The sequence below is a fragment of the Wyeomyia smithii genome, chromosome 2, assembly GCF_029784165.1.
Source record: "Wyeomyia smithii strain HCP4-BCI-WySm-NY-G18 chromosome 2, ASM2978416v1, whole genome shotgun sequence".
Lineage (NCBI taxonomy): Eukaryota > Metazoa > Arthropoda > Insecta > Diptera > Culicidae > Wyeomyia > Wyeomyia smithii.
Genome location: NC_073695.1, coordinates 177,132,202 through 177,151,294, shown reverse-complemented (window position 1 = coordinate 177,151,294; position 19,093 = coordinate 177,132,202). Strand labels below are relative to the sequence as shown.

At 38.8% G+C, this 19,093-nt stretch overlaps 1 protein-coding gene across 6 annotated transcripts in view; it reads left to right on the top strand.

Moving 5' to 3' along the window:
• The first annotated feature begins 1,267 nt into the window (after positions 1 to 1,267).
• The window catches only part of LOC129721635 (uncharacterized), a 54,900-nt gene continuing 37,074 nt past the window's right edge, over positions 1,268 to 19,093 (top strand). Inside the window, exon 1 of one of the 6 annotated variants that reach the window (XM_055674417.1) lies at positions 1,268 to 1,716. The gene's annotated coding sequence lies outside the window, so the exon portion shown is untranslated. Of the gene's footprint in view, positions 1,960 to 1,984; positions 2,184 to 19,093 lie in introns of those variants that run through there. The other 5 variants (XM_055674418.1, XM_055674419.1, XM_055674420.1 and 2 more) reach the window with 5 other exon arrangements.

Below are 19,093 nucleotides of genomic sequence, written 5' to 3'. Positions count from 1 at the left end.
AGCCGGGGCAGTACTGTTGCCTGTGTCAGCATGTTTTCTTTCAAGACATCAGTTTTAATAACATTCTCACAACAGATCGTTTAATCGTCTGATAAAGGAGGTTGTTACTTTGTAACTTTCCGAAAAAGCTTTACTTTCAAGACATGAAAATAGTCTAGGTTCATAGAAGCAAATGTTAGTTGACCTATTGGGACGGGGAGATTCTGTCAATTTTTTTTTTGCCACTGAATAGAGGTTGTCATAGCAGGCAGTTGGTGTCCACTCATGAAGTCTATGCCAGGAGTGCTCGCATGTGATTGGTACATTGTTCGTAAAAATACGACCTTGAAACTTTTCATCAATTTTCACTGTTTAAAAATTAAGTAAAAATGATATATGAAGAATCACAAAATTGTCCATCGTTTTATCAATCCAACGACATATTGATTATTGTGATCCATCATGTGGTTACATCAGTATTACCATTTAAAATTTTTCATTCCGACGTTACATCTTGGTTTTTAGCTTCCTCAGAATGTATCTCGATATAGTGCGGTTAGACGTAGTCCTACGTCAAAAAATAAATTTCAATAAATTGAATCTTATTCTAGCCACATTTTAGCACTATTAAAAATTAGTTATTGGAAAATTGCCTACTTTTGCAGTTGGGAATTTAATTTTAATTAATTCCTACAAATAGAAAGTACAAACACGGCTTCTTATATCGACTGAAATGAACAGGAATCAGCGGTCAATTATTGTATTTATTTACGAAATGATGATCGTCAGTAGATAATCGTGATTTTCGATTACTGTTTGGTACTCTAATAAAAGTACAGGAATGGATTTCAAAACATACCAAGTCCATACTCTTTCCTAATTGTATCGTCAATTTAACATATATAATTAATGAAAGTGAGCCTTAGCCTATGCGTCCCCGACCCTGCTACACGCCAACACTGTACAGCCGGAGCTCAGTTACTCATTCGATTTTCAGGGAAAAGTTCGAACAATATTGCCAGGTTTCCTAGCCAGCGCCAAGCGGTACCGTCTAGCAACAGGCTGCTACTGGCCAAGTGGTGAGTGCCGCCATCGTACATGCAACCACTCATGGACCAAAATATCCCTGATGAGCGTACAAATAGACCTTTGACTGTATTTAGAGCATGTTTTGATAACAAAAATATTCTCCGGAGCGGGACGGGTTTTCCGGGAGAGTAACGCTCCCAGCATGCGAGAGTGAGTCTTTCGGAAAAGTAACGTTGCTTGTTTTTCACAGTTTTCGCGCACGTCTCATATCGAATATTTTATTCGACCGCCGTGCAAGTAAATCAATTTTTGCTCCGCCGTCGTGCTGTATCTGTGGATTTGGTTTTCTTATTTTTTATTGTTTTCAACTTTGTATGGATCCGTGAATGCTAGCAAACGCAGGAATGGAAAATTGTTGTCCCTTTGGTGTTAGAAGATAGATTTTCAGTGTTCATAACTTAGAGTTAAAGCGTGGTGCAAAGGCGTCGAAAGAAACTAGAAGGTGTATTTGGGCAAACTCTAGCAAGTGCACTTGAGCCTGGGACAAAGTGTGAATGGTGCCCAGGTCAGTGTTCCAGAGTGCTTTCAATTCAAGTGGCAAAAAAGGGTGGAGAGTGAAGCTGTAGAAATCTGCATTCTGCAGCGAGCAAAATCCAAAGGAAAATATGCCTCCCTTGCCGTACTGAGCGGGACAGTTCGATTAGCAGGGTATGTGGAATATGTGTATTTTTTCCTAGCCAGAAAATTTCCCCCCGTGTTGTGTTGTGTGTCTTCGGTTCCAACGAAGCGATAAGGATTGCTGGTTATTCTTCATACTCTAGCGGAAAAGCAAAGTGAGAGGATGAGATTTGTGAATGTGACGAGCCAAAAATCCGAGGTAAAGAAAATTAGGGCGGTGAGTTTTACCATCCGCTGTTACTGCGTGTACACCAAGATTTGTGCTCCGAAAGCGTAGGTATTGATAGAAGTGAAAAATTGCCTGCATCATTTGTGGATAATTAATTGCTCGAATAGGAATTCTTCAGCGCTTCTGTTCGCCAAAATCGTTGAATGTGTGCTTGAAGGAGAGGTAATAGAAAATATGAGCCTGGACTTATGCAGTGGCATCTTTCATCATTTATGTTTAAATTTGCCAGAAGGTAATTCGTAACGGGAATTGATAGACATTTTTAAAGGTATGATAATTTGCTATTAATCTGCTCACATATGGTCTGTACGAAGCCTCAGCATTCAGGGTTTTTGAACAATCTGCTGCATATAAGTTACTATCGGTTCAATTAGATAGTCCGTTTGGAAACCCATATTTTAATTCGAATTTGAAGTAACCATTTCTCACACAAATATTGGAGCAGATTCTGAAGTTAGCTGTTTTGATCAAAAAATATTTCCGTCTAGAATCAATTAAGCATACGTGACAGACACTTTGGTCGCATCATATATTTGTCTCTTCTTCTAACGAATTCTGCTATCATCGTCCGAATTGAGGATGAGGACCCTGTTTATCCCGTGACTATTTTCAAGTAAGATGAAAAGGGTGGGAGAGTAGGAGTAAAGATGGGAGTAATCACTTGAAGCCAGTGTGTCGAACAGTTGACATTTCTACATGACACCGTATCGAAAAGTACTGTTGCCTCACTCGCAGACTTCGACAGCAGCGTTCAACTGTACGCTTTTTTATTTGAGAGAATCGTGTGACGAGAAGCCGGGTGGTTAACGCGGGTGGTTAACGATTCTCTTTTGTGTTGATCTTCGGCCCGGGCGACATCTCGACTGTCGCACTCTCCGAAAGACAATAATTAGCAATAACGCGACAGTTTAGAACAGCAATATAATGGAAAATATATAATTTCTGTATTCTGCCGAAGAATATCATCAATCGTGTAAACCAGAAGATTTGAATCTTAATAACTTCGTCGTTAGTTTGGATCTAAACTGGTTGTGACTTGAAACACGAATGCTTGTGAAAGCTACATATATCTTAGAGCAAAGTAATATTTAAGTTAGCGGCCGTTCGTGCTGAATCGCGTACATGAAAAAGTTACAAGTACGACACAACATATACGATAGAATACCACCCGTGACCCGATATTATATTTTTTTTATTATTTCTGTTTTTTGTTAATACAAAGAAGTCAGAAAATCAATGTGTTTTAATATTTATCTATAAATCATTCATTTGATCAGACTAATTAAGTATTTAAGCATAATTTAACTTGAGTTTTAAGTGGCGTGAATCTTTGGGTATGTATATTGAAAGCTTTAGAAAAATACAGAAAAATTTCATATAGTTAAATGTCACATCCTCTCATGTTACAAATTAGGGGAACAGTCTTTTCGATAAGCTCGTTGTTAAGCTTGACCAGTAGTATGCTCTCTATCGTTAAAATTTTCAAGCTTAGTCCCAAGCTGTGATCTAAGTTTTTTTTTTTTTTTTTTAAAGGGGGGATTTGTTAGTAGCTTAAGTATTTATGATAAATATTAGTAAATAATGAGTATGTGTGTCCAATCACAAATGGTGACTTCTCAACACTGTTAGAAATTTGTAATTTTAATTGTTAGGATTTGTTTGCTTTCGCAATTAGGACTTATCATTCGTAGGGATTTAAACCTACTTGTCAGGAAAGGGGAAGTTAACTTACAACTAACTTAATTGCTAACTTATTGGCTATAAAAAGAGCTATCGTAGCAATTGAGGATTGCAACGATTTTTGTCGAAAATTGTTAATAATTTTATTTGACATAGCTTCTAATGGTTCAACACCAGTAAGTCAATGTAATTCGAGTGTACCAAACCAAGGAGGACGCTTCAAAATCATTTTCAGAATTTTATTCTGAATCCTTTGGAGCGTTTTCTTCCTTGTTGAACAGCAACTTGACCAGATCGGTACAGCATAAAGCATTGCTGGTCTAAAAATTTGTTTGTAAATCAAAAGTTTGTTCTTTAAACAAAGTTTAGAATTCCTGTTAATGAGAGGATATAAACATCTCGTATATTTGATGCACTTGGCTTGTATACTCTCAATGTGCTCTTTGAAAATAAGTTTTTTATCATAAATTAGTCCCAAGTACTTAACCTTGTCGGACCAACTTAAAATAACCCCATTTATCTTGACAACGTGATTATTGTTTGGCTTGAGGAAAGAAGCCCTAGGCTTATGCGGAAAAATTATCATTTGAGTTTTAGTAGCATTGGGAGAGATGTTCCGCTTTTGCAAGTAGGAAGAAAAAATATCTAAACTTTTCTGCAATCGACTGCATATGACACGAAGACTTTTTCCTTTTACGGAGATGCTTGTGTCATCGCAGAACAATGACTTTGTGCATCCTGGAGGCAAATCAGGAAGATCTGAAGTGAATATGTTGTACAGGACTGGACCCAAGACTGAACCTTGAGGTACACCTGCTCTGACAGGAAATCTATCAGATTTTGAATTCTGATAGACAACCTGCAGAGTTCGATCAGTAAGATAATTTTTTAAAATTTTGATTGGGAAAATTGGAAAATTAAAAGTTTGCAATTTCGCAATCAAACCTTTATACCAAACACTGTCGAATGCTTTTTCTATGTCTGAAAGAGCAGCTCCAGTGGAATAACCTTCAGATTTGTTAGCTCGTATCATATGAGTAACTCTGAGCAATTGATGAGTTGTGGAATGCCCGTGGCGAAATCCAAACTGTTCATTTGCAAAAATTGAATTTTCGTTGATGTGTGACATCATTCTGTTAAGAATAATTCTCTCGAACAGTTTACTTATTGAAGAAAGCAAACTGATTGGTCGATAACTTGAAACTTCAGCTGGGTTCTTCTCCGGTTTTAAAATTGGAGTAATTTTTGCATTTTTCCATAATTTGGGAAAATATGCAATTTTGAAGCAGCAATTGAAAATTTTCACTAAAAATTCCATTGTGCTCTCAGGGAGATGTTTGATTAGTATATTAAAGATTCCATCGTCACCAGGTGCTTTCATATTTTTGAAATTTTTAATAATTGATTTAATCTCATTCAAGTAAGTTTCAATTATTTCTGCAGGTAAAAAATTCTGGGAAGAAATTAAATCAAATTGACGTGTGACTTCATTTTCAATTGGACTCACAACATTCAAATTTGAGTTATGAACACTCTCAAACTGCTGAGCAAGTCTTTGAGCCTTTTGTTCATTGGATACAAGAAAACGTTCACCATCTTTTAAAACTGGAATAGGCTTTGGAGATTTCTTAAGAATCTTCGACAGCTTCCAAAAAGGTTTTGAATATGGGTTCAATTTTTCAACTTTAGTCTCAAAATTTTGATTTCTCAGAAGAGTAAATCTATGTTTAATCTCTTTCTGTAAATCTTTATAAATAGTTTTAAAAACAGGATCACGAGAACATTGATATTGACGTCTACGAACATTTTTCAAACGAATTAGAAGTTGAAGATTTTCGTCAATTATTGGTGAATCAAATTTCATTTGAGCCTTTGGAACAGAATAATTCCTGGCATCAACAATTGCACATTTTAATGCTTCCAAAGCGGAATCAATATTCACTTCGTTTTGCAAATCAAGCTCATTATTAAAATTTCTCTCAATATGAGTTTTGTATCTTTCCCAATTAGCCTTGTTATAATTAAAAACAGAGCTCATAGGGTTTAAAACTGATTCATGTGATAAAGAAAAAGTTATTGTAAGATGGACAGAATCAAAGTCAGCATATGTGATCAAATCACTACATACATGACTTTGATCTGTAAGCACCAAATCAATTGTTGAAGGGTTTCTTACAGAAGAAAAGCATGTAGGACTATTCGGAGACAAAATAGAATAGTATCCTGAAGAACAATCATTGAATAAAATTTTGCCATTGGAATTACTTTGAGAATTATTCCATGAACGATGTTTAGCGTTAAAATCGCCAATTATAAAAAAATTTCGAACGATTTCTGGTGAGTTTTTGTGAATCACCTTTAAAATAATTTTTGTGCTCGCGTGTGCATTGAATTGGTAAATATGCTGCGGCAATAAATAAAATCCCAAGTTCAGTTTGAACTTCAATTCCCAAAGTTTCAATAACTTTCGTCTCAAGATGGGGAAGAGCACGATGTTTGATTCGGCGATGAATAACAATTGCAACTCCACCGCCGGAACCCTGAATCCTATCATATCTATGAGCCACGTAATTGGGATCATATTTTAATTTTATGTTAGGTTTCAAAAATGTTTCAGTAATAATTGCAATATGCACATTATTTACTGTTAAAAAATTAAAAAGCTCATTCTCATTGGCCTTCAATGAGCGAGCATTCCAATTTAATATTTTAATTGTTTTATTCAAAATCATTGCTGAATTTAAATTAGAAACAATTTTAATAGTAAAATTTGTGCCTATTTGAATGGCTTCAAATGTAGGCGGGGGCCTAGTGTGGTTGGTAACGTCTCCGCCAACCACGCTTGACGCCTGGGTTCGAATCCCACCGCCGACATATACTTTTACAAGAAAGATAACCTGGCTGCTTGCGTGTCAGTCATTTTTTCTAGTAAATAAACGTTGACCGTTCATTGGCAGTATTGTAATATCTTTTTGTCTGATATTTTGAATGAAGTTCATTGGATATTTTTAAATTTTGTGCAAATGAGAAGTTGAAGTGCTGCCGAATTGTAATATGCACATTTAATACGACATCATTAAACGGGAACGGAACAAAGGCTACGGTTATGCAGAACGCGAATGCCGGCGCGATGCGATTCGCTTTACCGTGATGAAATGTACAGCTTTTTTAAGGCGAAGTAGAGCTATACATTTCAACAGATTTCGTCTTGCCGAATCGCATCGCGCCGTTATTTGCGTTCTGCATGACCGTAGCCAAACACTGAGCGACGCAAACACGTAATAATAGTCAGAGTATGCATGTAAATGAAGATAATTAACTTTGGATTATAGCGCAAAACGAGAAAATATTAACTCTTCAAATAATCATTTGTGTTCTTCAAATTTCAGTTGTTCAATTTAATATCCGATGAAATGTTTGTTTATTATCTAATGAAGCTCTTATATAGGCCAAATGATGCATTCCCAATTTACTAGGTCCATAACTCTGCCGACCGTGCTTGGGAAAGCGCGGTATAACGACCAATCAGAGATCGAATTTTGTGTTTTGACAAGGCTTAAGAGTTTTCAATAGTACAATGGTTCGAATGATAAAATTGCAATTTCATGCATTTGGTAGGAATATTAGAAGATTTTCTAATCGATTGCTGCAAAAACGAAGGAAATCCATCGAAAACTAACTTATTTATTAGCATTTGAAATTTTTCTCACTTTTTTCAGTTTTAGATTTTCATTTTACATCCCTATGTAGCCGAACTTCCTGAGAGAAGTATTCTAATTCAAAATTAAATCTTCATTAATTCATTCGTTGTCCTTATAAGGACAATTGTTCAATTTATCATAGGATGTAGTGTTTATCTTACATCTCTGTGTTACCTTGATAGTGAGGACTAAGGCGCACGGTCAACACAATGAGAAAGGTGTTTTCACATTGAAAACTAGACACGGCTTTACTGGAGGAAGTGTTGGCAAATGCATCTACCGCTAATACCACCGCTATCATACGAAAGCGCGTCGTTTCATGTGGGGAATATCAACAACGAAAAATGACGCGCGTCTAAGCATAAACCGAACTGTATCGCCGTGCTGCTCCCATTTACCTTTACATCGGCCTCAGGAAAGTACCGGCTGCGTCTGCGTCTACCGCTGAGGCTGTCACTATACTGCTATTGGTACCAAAAGCTATTAACTCTTCAAATAAGTGTGTTATTTGTTCTCAAAAGAACAATTGTTCAATTCAAAATTGGATTTACGCAATCGCATCTCTGTTATATTACCGACAATAATATTCTTCTGAACAAACTGATACAACTTTCCCATTAGGCCTCTGCCATAATAGACGCGAAAAGCGACGCGAACCGATTCGCTCAGCTGTAGGTTAATGTACAGCCATCAGTAGAGCTGTACATCAACCTACGGCCGAGCGAATCGGTTCGCGCGCTTTTCGCGTCTACTATGGAAGAGGCCTTAGAGAAAGTTGCTGGCTGATGTATTCACTTCATGCAAGCCTGCTGCTGATGCTTCCCGCTACCACACTGAAACAGCATTTTAGTGAAGGGAGTGTCGTTGCATCAGCTGACCCTGCTACTATCGATGCTGATATACCCGCTGCAACAGCTACGCTATGCATAGCCATGCCACAGTTGTGGCCGCTATACTCTGTCCCAACTGCTGAGCAACTGCAACGCTATCCGTAGCCATGCCACAGTTGTGGCCGCCATTGGTTTTAGCCCGTATCTTATTGCGGTTTGTAACATCAAGCGATTTCGTTTGCTCGCTGTTGCGTGTTGCATCATGTTGCAACTTGGCAGCTGGGAGTCGACGAAATTCTGTTTACGCTGATTGATTGAATCGTCTTCATATTAGCTCTGCATAGTCGAACTAACTGCTTTTGTGAATGCGTTCTAACAGGGCAGTTTATTATTCAATGTCGGTTATGCTGATCGCAGCTTTTGCGCTGCCCCTACAGTGGGGAGTTTACTAAATAAAGTAAAAATTAGACAACTACAACAGAATTTGATTGCATCCCGCACAGAATGTCTGCTTGTGTTGATGCCAGAAAATTATTAACCTTCAATTTTTTTTTATTTGCCTTCAAAAAAGCATTTTGCTGTTCAAAATCGGTTGCTAATTACAACCTTTGAGCTGCCCTAACATTGGGGGAATTAAGATACACGGACAACATGCACTGTGGAAGCTATTTCACATTCAGTAAACTAGACGGGTGCGACAAATTTAAATTGCTAGGATGCAATACTTGCTTGCGTTGACAAAAATTATTAACTTTCAATGACTTGTTTATTTGCCTTCAAAAAGGCATTTTGATTTCAAAAATTGGATTTCCTGATGGCAATCTTCATGCTGCCCCAACACGGGGGGAATAATGGCTGTCTGGCGACACACGCTGAGAAAAACCGCGCTGCTCCTGAGACGTGGTGACCAACCACAGAGCTAGTGCTGCTGCTAAGGAAGGACGACTGCTGTTGTCGCTGTCTAGAACTATTATGAGCGGCTCCGGCTGAAACAGGCTCTTATATAGGCCAAATAGCATGTTTTCAATTTCAAGGTATATGATCCTGTCGACCGTGCTTGGGAAGCAAGCATATAACGACCAATCAGAGGTCGAGTTTTTCGTTTTGACAAGGCTTGACTATTTTCAATAGTACAATAGTGTGAATAATAAAAACACAATTATCTTATTTTGGGAAGAATCTTAGAAGATTTTTCAATCTATTGCTGCAAGAACGAAGGAAATCTATCGAATACTAACCGATTTATTAGCGTTTGAAATTGGACATATTTTTCACTTTTTTCGGTTTTAGATTTTCATTTCACATCCCTATGTAGCCAAACTTCCTGAGAGAAGTATTCTACTTCAAAAGAAAGTTTACCTGCCGTAATAGGCCCCAGGCAGTTGACATTAGAAAAAATATTTTCGGCAGCAATATTAGCTGGAGTAATAGGTGTACAATTATTTTCTAGCGTGTTTTGCTTACCCATATTAACGGTCATTTTCGAACTACCAACACTAGGCGGTATAATGTTCGAACTACCTGTAACCTGTGCATAAGTTAAACGGGTATGCAAAGGAGTCGGTAAACTATGCGTCACTGGTACGCTTGGAGAATTTTGTTTTGAATTTTGTTTACCTTGCCTTGCCTTAACAATTGCTAAACGGGCTGGGCATTGATAAAAATTCGACATATGGTTGCCGTTACAATTCGCACAGCGAAAATTTTTACTCTCTTTCACAGGACATGTGTCCTTTTTGTGATAAGAGTCTCCACAAATGAGGCATTTTTGGTCCATGTTACAAAACTTTGAACCATGGCCATAACGTTGGCAAACACGGCATTGGGTGATATGCTTTTCACCTCCGCCAAACTTTCGATATAATTCCCATTTTACACGCACGTTATATAAAGCATGTTCTTTTTCAAACATTTTTAAGTTATTAACCTCACTGCGGTTAAAATGAATTAAATAATTTACAAGGGAAATTCCAGTTCGCTGACTGTTTTCGCCTCGTGATTTTTGTAGTGATCTAAGTTTGTATATTGATGATGATAGATGATGCCATGCAGCATCATTGAAGGGGAATGGGTTAGCTTGTGAACTTTTTCTTTCAAAAAGAGTTCGCTGTAGGTAAAATTTTATTTAAATTAAGCATTTGACATTCAAATAAAGAGCAGTACAATAAACGCATGAATCTTACAAATTCAATAAACGTCCGCGGACCCGAATAAAAAATCAATGCTAAGTAAATTGTATCCACCTCAATTCGTAATAAATGCCATATATAGCACAGAGAGCTACAGGCAATGACACTGAGCCAGAGATTGTCTTCACAATGACTACAATATGAATACAAGTGAGAGAGAGAATTGTTGTTCATGCTGAATTCGTGACAAAAAGCAAGAGATAACAGCAGAACGTATGATACCTCGAGAGCGGCTACTGTCGCGTAGCGTTTCATTCCACAATGGCAATCACAAAATCTTGCTGCTGTCGTGTGAATGCTGTCGCGTACCAGTACAATTCTCTACCCTGCGTGAAGCTTCATTTCATGCATCACGTACAAAATTTGTTATATCTATTCTTGATTTATCGAATCGAATGCTGCTCTAAAATCGATTGAGAAGTAATATGTGAGTATGTTATTTTTCATTGTTTTAAAAAAATAACTAGTACCGTAAGTCGGGGGAGATTGTTTCAGTGGGGGTGACGTTGTCCATACAAACCAATTATTTGTCAACCATCCTATGGCGATTACAAAACCAATCTTTCTTGAATAAGTTTCCTCAAATACTTAACCAAAAAAGACTAGTCTTCTGAACCGGAAGAAATGGCTGACAAGTCACGGATTGGATGGCTCAATTTCACTCCTACTTACACAATTTCATCCCCGCTGACGGTATCTGTTTTCGCTGTGTTGCTGAAACGTAGTCCAGTGGACTTTTTTAGAAGTTTTCTGACTGTAGATGAAACGTGAATCAATATACAACAATCCTAGTTAGAAAGACAGTCTGCAGATTAACTAGAATGCAATGAAAACTGACCAAAGCAGGCAAAAGTCTCTGACCCGGAACGTCATAGCCTCCGTTTTTCGGGATGCGCATAATGTATTGTATCGACTTGTTTGATAAATTGAATGGCGGAATAAAGAAAATTTGGACTCGTTTAATGTGTCATCACATTTTCGTGCTGTTCGTTACACTGGTTTGACCAATTGCCAGCTATGAACAGAGTAGTTTGCAACTCACTGTACACGAAGGCCTTTTTTACGCGGGGGATGCGTTCCAAATGTGTATGGGCCCGCGCAAAAAAGACCTTTTTGAGTTGCTGATATAACGGAGAAACCCGTCCTAAATTTTTTTAACCTTGTTTAAATATGATGGTGATCAATCCAGAGACCAAAATACAATATTTTAAATATTGAGTATTTACACCAAAAATTGTGATTTTTTTCGAAAACTGATATATGATCACTCGTGGCCTAAAACAGAAAACGTGATTGAAACGAGGTCGATATTTTGTACCGTTTTTGAGGAATGGAGGTAAGCTACCCGCTTAAAAAAGCGTAAAAAGACCTTACTGTATTATCCAGACTTGGCCTACAACCGATTTATGATTTGATCACAAAAAAATTTCTTTCTCATTGAAAAAAAGTTAATAATTAAGATATTCAGAAAGTTTCGTGAAAAGTCATCATGAATAATTTACTAAAATTTAACTTATATTCTATATTTTTGCAAGTTGAATCGACGTTCTAGCTATTTTATATTTTAATTTGAGCTCATGATGTTAGACTAGAAAGTTCAATTGCTATGCGCTGCGAAACGGAAGATGCTCCGAGTTCAGCTAGTTTCTGTTACTAGGGTCCAGGGCAGTATTTCGATAAGGCAACAAAACAGTTAATGGCTAGGAACTAATGTGCCCATTCATTCATTCATTCCAAGAGACAGCGTCCTGCAGTTTATGTCGGTGTCGCGTTGACCATTTTTCGCCTTCGTACTGTTTGCTAGGTATTTTTCACTACAGCTGCTGCTTTCTAGTGTTAGGTGGGCAGCAGCCAGACACGGTACATTTCCCTTTAACAACGATGCCGGCGAGGACCCGTGTGAGTGTACCTCTCTGCTGACAGTTACAAGCGCTGAGTAGTTCGGTACTAATGTGGGATATATGCAAATTCTATAATACCCAACCAAAGCGACTTTTCTTTTGCTTTTATTTTATCGCTTGTTACTGAAAAACAGAATAAATCGATAAAATGGCCGTACTGGCAAAACAGTTCGAAAGAGTTTTGCTACAATAATAGTCGGTGGTCCCCAAAGAAAACATTCCAATTTTTATCAAAAAATCACAGGAAGGTTGTATGCAAAGCCACGACCGCAAGGTTGAAGTAGAATACTTTTACAAGAAAGATAACCCGGCTGCTTGCGTGTCAGTCATTTTTTCTAGTAAATAAACGTTGACCGTTCATTGGCAGTATTGTAATTTCTTTTTGTTTGATATTTTGAATGAAGTTCATTGAATATTTTTAAATTTTGTGCAAATGAGAAGTTGAAGTGCTGCCGAATTGTAATATGCACATTTAATACGACATCATTAAACAGGAACGGAAAAAAGGCTACGGTTGTGCAGAACGCGAATGCCGGCGCGATGCGATTCGCCTTACCGTGGTGAAATGTACAGCTCTTTCTAAGGCGAAGTAGAGCTATACATTTCAACACATTTCGTCTTGCCGAATCGCATCGCGCCGTTGTTTGCGTTCTGCATGACCGTAGCCAAACACTAAGCGACGCAAACACGTAATAATAGTCAGAGTAAGTATGTAGATGAAGATAATTAACTTTGGATTATAGCGCAAAACGAGAAAATATTAACTCTTCAAATATTCATTTGTGTTCTTCAAATTTCAGTTGTTCGATTTAATATCCGATGAAATGTCTGTTTATTATCTGATGAAGCTCTTATATAGGCCAAATGATGCATTCCCAATTTACTAGGACCGTAACTCTGCCGACTGTGCTTGGGAAAGCGCGGTATAACGACCAATCAGAGGTCGAATTTTGTGTTTTGACAAGGCTTAAGAATTTTCAATAGTACAATAGTTCGAATGATAAAATTGCAATTTCATGCATTTGGTAGGAATCTTAGAAGATTTTCTAATCGATTGCTGCAAAAACGAAGGAAATCCATCGAAAACTAACCGATTTATTAGCATTTGAAATTGGACATATTTCTCACTTTTTTCAGTTTTAGATTTTCATTTTACATCCCTATGTAGCCGAACTTCCTGAGAGAAGTATTCTACTTCAAAAAGCATGGTGTGGTTCAAAATCGGTTGCTAATTACAACCTTTGAGCTGCCCTAACATTGGGGGAATTAAGATACACGGACAACATGCACTGTGGAAGCTATTTCACATTCAGTAAATTAAACGGGTGCGACAAATTTAAATTGCTAGGATGCAACACAGAATGCTTGCTTGCGTTGACAAAAATTATTAACTTTCAATGACTTGTTTATTTGCCTTCAAAAAGGCATTTTGATTTCCGAAACTGGATTTCCTGATGGCAATCATCATGCTGCCCCAACACGGGGGGAATAATGGCTGTCTGGCGACACACGCTGAGAAAAACCGCGCTGCTCCTGAGACGTGGTGACCAACCACAGGGCTAGTGCTGCTGCTGAGGAAGGACGACTGCTGTTGTCGCTGTCTGATGCTACGCTATGCCACAGTTGTGGCCGCTATACGCTGGCCTATCCACAGCCAAGCCACAGTTGTGGCCGCTTCCGCTATCGATGGTACCCACTGCTGCTAAGGGAGGACTGCTGTCGTCGCTGTTCAGAACTGTTATGAGCGGCTTGGACTAAAACAGGCTCTTATATAGGGATGAAAATAGGAATGAATTATTTCACGTACGTGGTGGAATGATATAGCGATCATTTGATAAGCTCCACCTCTTTTTTCAGTTTCTAAAGTTTTTCCTCAGTTTCGTAGCACGGATGCACAAAAATGATTTCTTGTCGAGCCGGACCGATAGCACTCTCATTGAAGCAACAAAATAACATGTTTTGTGTCGTGTTGTGCAGCTTGGTTGAAGAAAATGTTCCCGTCCCCGTGTCGCATGTAAGCAGATTATTGCGTTCAGTAGACAGTATAGAGATAGTGTATCCAGCGAATAAACACCGATGGTGCTCTCACACACGCAACGGTTTTAACCCGTATCTTATTGCGGCTTGTAACATCAAGCGATTTCGTTTGCTCGCTGTTGCGTGTTGCATCATGTTGCAACTTGGCAGCTGGGAGATGACGAAATTCTGTTTATGCTGATTGATTGAATCGACTTCATATTAGCTCTGCATAGTCGGACTAACTGCTTTTGTGAAGGCGTACTAACAGGGAAATTTATTATTCAATGTCGGTTATGCTGATCGCAGCCTTTGCGCTGCCCCTACAGTGGGGGGTTTACTAAATAAAGTGAAAGTAAAAATTAGACAACTACAACAGAATTTGATTGCATCCCGCACAGAATGTCTGCTTGTGTTGATGCCAGAAAATTATTAACCTTCAATTATTTTTTATTTGCCTTGAAAAAAGCATGGTGTGGTTCAAAATCGGTTGCTAATTACAACCTTTGAGCTGCCCTAACATTGGGGGAATTAAGATACACGGACAACATGCACTGTGGAAGCTATTTCACATTCAGTAAATTAAACGGGTGCGACAAATTTAAATTGCTAGGATGCAACACAGAATGCTTGCTTGCGTTGACAAAAATTATTAACTTTCAATGACTTGTTTATTTGCCTTCAAAAAGGCATTTTGATTTCCGAAACTGGATTTCCTGATGGCAATCATTATGCCGCCCCAACACGGGGGGAATAATGGCTGTCTGGCGACACACGCTGAGAAAAACCGCGCTGCTCCTGAGACGTGGTGACCAACCACAGGGCTAGTGCTGCTGCTGAGGAAGGACGACTGCTGTTGTCGCTGTCTGATGCTACGCTATGCCACAGTTGTGGCCGCTATACGCTGGCCTATCCACAGCCAAGCCACAGTTGTGGCCGCTTCCGCTATCGATGGTACCCACTGCTGCTAAGGGAGGACTGCTGTCGTCGCTGTTCAGAACTGTTATGAGCGGCTTGGACTAAAACAGGCTCTTATATAGGGATGAAAATAGGAATGAATTATTTCACGTACGTGGTGGAATGATATAGCGATCATTTGATAAGCTCCACCTCTTTTTTCAGTTTCTAAAGTTTTTCCTCAGTTTCGTAGCACGGATGCACAAAAATGATTTCTTGTCGAGCCGGACCGATAGCACTCTCATTGAAGCAACAAAATAACATGTTTTGTGTCGTGTTGTGCAGCTTGGTTGAAGAAAATGTTCCCGTCCCCGTGTCGCATGTAAGCAGATTATTGCGTTCAGTAGACAGTATAGAGATAGTGTATCCAGCGAATAAACACCGATGGTGCTCTCACACACGCAACGGTTTTAACCCGTATCTTATTGCGGTTTGTAACATCAAGCGATTTCGTTTGCTCGCTGTTGCGTGTTGCATCATGTTGCAACTTGGCAGCTGGGAGATGACGAAATTCTGTTTATGCTGATTGATTGAATCGACTTCATATTAGCTCTGCATAGTCGGACTAACTGCTTTTGTGAAGGCGTACTAACAGGGAAATTTATTATTCAATGTCGGTTATGCTGATCGCAGCCTTTGCGCTGCCCCATACAGTGGGGGGTTTACTAAATAAAGTGAAAGTAAAAATTAGACAACTACAACAGAATTTGATTGCATCCCGCACAGAATGTCTGCTTGTGTTGATGCCAGAAAATTATTAACCTTCAATTATTTTTTATTTGCCTTGAAAAAAGCATGGTGTGGTTCAAAATCGGTTGCTAATTACAACCTTTGAGCTGCCCTAACATTGGGGGAAATAAGATACACGGACAACATGCACTGTGGAAGCTATTTCACATTCAGTAAATTAAACGGGTGCGACAAATTTAAATTGCTGGGATGCAACACAGAATGCTTGCTTGCGTTGACAAAAATTATTAACTTTCAATGACTTGTTTATTTGCCTTCAAAAAGGCATTTTGATTTCCGAAACTGGATTTCCTGATGGCAATCATTATGCCGCCCCAACACGGGGGGAATAATGGCTGTCTGGCGACACACGCTGAGAAAAACCGCGCTGCTCCTGAGACGTGGTGACCAACCACAGGGCTAGTGCTGCTGCTGAGGAAGGACGACTGCTGTTGTCGCTGTCTGATGCTACGCTATGCCACAGTTGTGGCCGCTATACGCTGGCCTATCCACAGCCAAGCCACAGTTGTGGCCGCTTCCGCTATCGATGGTACCCACTGCTGCTAAGGGAGGACTGCTGTCGTCGCTGTTCAGAACTGTTATGAGCGGCTTGGACTAAAACAGGCTCTTATATAGGGATGAAAATAGGAATGAATTATTTCACGTACGTGGTGGAATGATATAGCGATCATTTGATAAGCTCCACCTCTTTTTTCAGTTTCTAAAGTTTTTCCTCAGTTTCGTAGCACGGATGCACAAAAATGATTTCTTGTCGAGCCGGACCGATAGCACTCTCATTGAAGCAACAAAATAACATGTTTTGTGTCGTGTTGTGCAGCTTGGTTGAAGAAAATGTTCCCGTCCCCGTGTCGCATGTAAGCAGATTATTGCGTTCAGTAGACAGTATAGAGATAGTGTATCCAGCGAATAAACACCGATGGTGCTCTCACACACGCAACGGTTTTAACCCGTATCTTATTGCGGCTTGTAACATCAAGCGATTTCGTTTGCTCGCTGTTGCGTGTTGCATCATGTTGCAACTTGGCAGCTGGGAGATGACGAAATTCTGTTTATGCTGATTGATTGAATCGACTTCTATTAGCTCTGCATAGTCGGACTAACTGCTTTTGTGAAGGCGTACTAACAGGGAAATTTATTATTCAATGTCGGTTATGCTGATCGCAGCCTTTGCGCTGCCCCTACAGTGGGGGGTTTACTAAATAAAGTGAAAGTAAAAATTAGACAACTACAACAGAATTTGATTGCATCCCGCACAGAATGTCTGCTTGTGTTGATGCCAGAAAATTATTAACCTTCAATTATTTTTTATTTGCCTTGAAAAAAGCATGGTGTGGTTCAAAATCGGTTGCTAATTACAACCTTTGAGCTGCCCTAACATTGGGGGAAATAAGATACACGGACAACATGCACTGTGGAAGCTATTTCACATTCAGTAAATTAAACGGGTGCGACAAATTTAAATTGCTGGGATGCAACACAGAATGCTTGCTTGCGTTGACAAAAATTATTAACTTTCAATGACTTGTTTATTTGCCTTCAAAAAGGCATTTTGATTTCCGAAACTGGATTTCCTGATGGCAATCATTATGCTGCCCCAACACGGGGGGAATAATGGCTGTCTGGCGACACACGCTGAGAAAAACCGCGCTGCTCCTGAGACGTGGTGACCAACCACAGGGCTAGTGCTGCTGCTGAGGAAGGACGACTGCTGTTGTCGCTGTCTGATGCTACGCTATGCCACAGTTGTGGCCGCTATACGCTGGCCTATCCACAGCCAAGCCACAGTTGTGGCCGCTTCCGCTATCGATGGTACCCACTGCTGCTAAGGGAGGACTGCTGTCGTCGCTGTACAGAACTATTATGAGCGGCTCCGGCTGAAACAGGCTCTTATATAGGCCAAATAGCATGTTTTCAATTGCAAGGTATATGATTCTGTCGACCGTGCTTGGGAAGCAAGCATATAACGACCAATCAGGGGTCGAAATTTTCGTTTTGACAAGGCTTGACTATTTTCAATAGTACAATAGTGTGAATAATAAAATTACAATTATCTTATTTTGGGAAGAATCTTAGAAGATTTTCCAATCTATTGCTGCAAGAACGAAGGAAATCCATCGAATACTAATCGGTTTATTAGCATTTGAAATTGGACATATTTTTCACTTTTTTCGGTTTTAGATTTTCATTTCACATCCCTATGTAGCCGAACTTCCTGAGAGAAGTATTCTACTTCAAAATCTGAGAATAAAACCCCTGTATGATTTATAACATGCTTCATATTTTTCAATTTGAGTATTTGTAATTTGTAATGATATTGTATCACAGCGCGTCGATTCACCCGAAATATTATCAAAACTTATTTTGTATGTACCTTCTAGAAATTTACGAGCTCGTACATTGTTTTCTTTAAATCATAAACGAAATAATTATGTATGCTATGGACGGGCTCATTAATCAAATGATGTTAGTGTATAACCAACACTGCGAAGCCATTGATTTTTGTATGTCGAGAACTAGATTAAAACAATATTTCAATTCAACGCGCATTTCAAATCGATAGAAGATAATTATTGTAATAATCTCCAACCGAAATTATTTATATTACAACTTTGCTGAACACATCATTTCTCTAAAGTGCAAGACTACAAGTTAGATTTTGCAGCGCTACTAGCGGCAGATTTTCTGAAAATAGTGTGTAAATGAATAATGTTCATCATTTTGAGCTGAATTTTTTGGTAATAGCAAGGTCTGTGTCCTTTTTGTGTCTTCTACAAAATTGTGTATTCCGATGGTATACAAATATAACTGCACATTGTTGCCTTCTAAATGTAACAGTTTTTCACATATTCTAAAAAATCGAATTTTAGGGATAACTTTGATATGAAACAATATATCTCCAAAACTAGAAAAGTTAAAAGGAAAAAGGAAAGGTCACAATATAATCTGCAACTTCTCTAGTTCGAGACTGAAAAGTGAGATATTGCAGCGGCGGAGTTCGAAACGAGAACTTGTTGTCATTCTTTGAGGCTTTCTATTTATATACTAAATATCTAGTAAAGATATAGATAAAGTATATCAATAAAACCAGCATTTGATGAGAAAATGAGAAGAAGCTCACGATATCACTGTGCAATGTAAGTATCCTGTACTCGTA